The following is a 3,885-nucleotide window of genomic DNA, read 5'->3' as shown; positions in this document are numbered from 1 at the left end:
TTTTTAAATTGAAAATTTTATTGAGACAATTGTAGATTCACATGCAGTTGTAAGAAATAGCCCTACCTGGTTTGGCTCAGTGGATAGAGTGTCAGCCTGCGGACTGAAGGGTCCTGGGTTCGATTCCAGTCAAGGGTATGTACCTTGGTTGCAGGTTTAATGTGGGAAGCAACCGATCAATGTGTCTCTCTTACATCGATACTTCTCTCTCTCTCTCTCTCTCTCTCTCTCTCTCTCTCTCCCCCTCCATTCCTTCTACACTCTCTCTGAAAAGCAATGGGAAAAATATCATTGGGTGAGGATTAATAAATAAATAAATACAAATAAATAAATAAAATTTAAAAAATAATACCGAGATATCCCTTGCCCAGTTCCTCCCAATGATAACAATTTGCAAAACTGTAGTATAATGTAACAACCAAAATACTGACACTGATGCAATCCAATGAGATGCAGGTTTCCCCACTTTTACTGTACTGATGTGTGTGTGTTTATTAAGTTCTACAATTTTAACACCTGTGTAGGTTCAAGTACCCACCACCACACTCAAAATACTGAACAGTCCCAACACCACATGCATCCCTCATGTTTAGAACCGTACCTTTTGCCTCACCCCCAAGACCTGGCAACCACTAATCTGTCCTCCACTTCTAAAGCGTTGTCAGTTCAAAAATATGGATATGGAATAATACAGGATGTGAATCTTTTGGGAAATGTCATAATTACCTAGAAAGTCATGCAAGTTGTTACATGTATCAGTGGTTCATTCCTTTTTATTACTGAGCAGTATTCCATAGTATGGACGTATAAGTTTGCTTAACCATTCGCCCTTTGAAGGACACCTGGGCTAGCTCCAGTTTCTGGCTATTGCAAATAAACTACTGTGAATATTCGTGTACAGGTTTTGGTGCGAACATAAGTTTTCCATTTCTCTGGGATGAATGCCCACGAGTGCAGTTGCTGAGTCATATTGAGAGTTACATGTCTAGTTCTATAAGAAACTGCCAAACTCTTCTCCAGAGTCGCCACAGCATTTTGCTTGTCTCCCAGCAATGTTTCCCAGCGTCCTTACTAGTATTTGGCGTTGTCACTATTCTTCCTTTGTACCACGCTGGTAAGTGTGCAGTTGTTCTGTTTTATGGCTGTGGAATTATTTGAGGGGTAGATTATTTCTTCAAATATATGCAGCCAGGTAATTAGGGACAACTCTAGAAAAATAGTCTTTAGTCTTTTTTATTTATTTTTATTTTTATTTTTTTTAGCAGAACCGGTTTTATTGAGAGCATCCATGCGAATTAAAGTCTGTTAGTCTGTGTGTAGAGCCCCATATGGCCATAAGCCATGTGGGCACGGGGATGTGTTCCCCTGCCACAGGAACGCCAGGAATCCATTGCATGCAGGGAAGAACTCTTTAGTCTTTTTTTTTTTTAAGTCTTACTTTAAAGATCCTAGTTGAACCCCATAGTCTATGTTAAGAAATAGCTAAGGTCATCAGTGAAAATGGGAAAATTACTGAACTGCTATTATTAATTAAAAATGTAATTTTGTTTAAAGAACAGTTCTCACTTAGATGAGCAGTGCTTTAAACAATTTAACTTATTATCCTAATAAAATAATTAAGATACAACTAAGAATATAATAAGCTCAATTGAAAAAATTCAGACATGACCATTTTATTGTAAATAAACAAAGGAGAGCCCGGCTGGTGTGGCTCAGTTGGTTGAGCATTGTCCCATGCACCAAGAGGTCACTGGTTCGATTCCTGGTCGGGGTGATTCCAGGTTGTGGGCTCAATCCAGATTGGGGGGGGGGGGGCGTGCAGGAGGCAGCCAATTGATGTTTCTCTCTATGTTTCTATCTGTCCTTCTCCCTTTCTCTCTAAAAAACAAATAAATAAAAATATATTTTAAAAAATAAACAAAGGACATGTCCAGGCTTATGCCATGATTTTACAATTTTTATTGGCTCAGAAAAATAAGATAAAAATTTCTCAAAGATGCCTCATCTATAATATATAAGCAATGATAACCAGGGAAATCAACACATCAGAGAAAATTCCAAGTGAGACCCTGAATCACTGTTTATTGGCTAAATATTTTTGGTAGTTTTGGGGCAGCGTTGGAGGAAACTCTACTATATGCCAGGCCAATGGTTCTTGAAATTGAAATGCGGATTCTGAGTTACCACCAGACTCAGTGCATCAGCAGTTCAGGAGGTGGATCCAGCACGCTGTGTTGAACACGCCCTCCAGGTGCTTCTGACGCAGGCTTCTGTTTGAGAACCCCTCTGGAAGGCACACCGTTTCCTTCCTAACTACAGGAAAAGTGCAGCGATGTGCAAAGCACACAGCAAAGGTATTTTGGCCAGGATGTTAAAAATACCTGGATGGCATATATTAGGAGAACTTCAGTGGACCACAGAATCCTTGCTAGATTTTATGATAGAGATGGAGCCGTGATCAACACATTTGAACAGCCAAGGAGCAGACGCTTTTATCAGAAACAGTATGACCAGGAGACCACCTCTGCTCTCCTAGGAATTAATGCCATCCATCCTGCCACCCTAGGGTCACTCTCTCAAGATTGTAAGCTCTGGGAGGAGTTCCCCATCGGCTGAGTGTAGTCCAGGCCCCAGGCCCTGACTGCCTGGGGACAGCAAGAAGGAAAGATGAAGCCCCTTTTATTTTTGTAGCGGAAACTGGGGCCCTGCCTCCTGCCCAAACTACACATAGTAGGGCTTTCTCCGTAATCGGAAGAGAACTGAACCGTCCCGAAATGATGAAGGTCTGTCTCAGGGATGTGCTGAGGGAAGGAGGGCAGCAGATTAACATTTCCTATAATTTGATTAAATGGCTACCAATAATTTAGAGTTCAGGTTTGGTTCCCCAAGGACACACGGGCTTGAATGTGATGATGGCGGCAACCTAACGAGAGGAAAGACGGAAGGAAGTCTGAGATTTAAAACAAACTGGAAAGCTCATGAATCACACATTCTTGCACTAATTATCCAAAAAGAGCTGTAGTAAGTGCCCAACAGTGGCAAATATGAGCCGTACTTTCTGGTGCCAAGGAGGTGACCCAATCCCCAGTCCTGCAGATGCGCTCGACCAGTAACCAAACCACGCTCTATGCATTCTGCCCAGAGTTTAAATCGAGCTCATCTTTCTGCTGAGATCCGGCGAGGCTCTTATCTTACCCTGATTGTGCAAAAATAGAAACAAGAGCAGATGAAAGTGACAAAGATTCCCCTCGCACCAAAAGGGGTGGGAGCTGTACCTCATTACTTAAAGGCATGACTCTAAACAAATTAAGTTAATTTGGGGTTCTGGTTTGTGTGAGAAAGGGCTGCTCTATAATTATTAGCTTCTATTCCTACTCGGTGAACATGATACAGATTTTCAAGGATAGCGATCTCAGGTCCAGGTTTATCCGTTTTTTGGTGCCTGTCGGGGCGGTGTGGTGTGCAGAAAGCTAACACTTTGTCCACCTGTCTGTCTCTCCATTGTGCATCCATCTCTTATCTGCCCAGCATCTCCCCAGATGAATGGGGCTTAGGCCACAAAACAGCTTTTAAGACTTCTTTTTTTCTTTCCCAGGAACAAAATTTTAGAAAACAGTTTTTCATTTGTATGCACCAATTTATAAGTTCACTTTTCCTCATTATTGTAGTGTAGAATATTAAGCAAACGTTTATTAATATATTAATGTGCAAGGACATTTTATTTGCTATAAAACTATTTTTATTGTGAAATGTGACACATTTCCAGGAAAGTGAAATTCCTGTGCCTTCATCACGAGGTAAAGAATAAAGCGTTGCCAGGCTCCAAGAGGCGCTCCCCTCAACTCCCTTGACCCCAGCCTCTGCCCGCCTCCTCCCCCGGTAACC

This window comes from Myotis myotis, unplaced genomic scaffold (genome assembly GCF_014108235.1).
Source record: "Myotis myotis isolate mMyoMyo1 unplaced genomic scaffold, mMyoMyo1.p scaffold_m19_p_6, whole genome shotgun sequence".
NCBI classification, from domain to species: domain Eukaryota; kingdom Metazoa; phylum Chordata; class Mammalia; order Chiroptera; family Vespertilionidae; genus Myotis; species Myotis myotis.
This window is presented reverse-complemented; position numbering follows the sequence as displayed.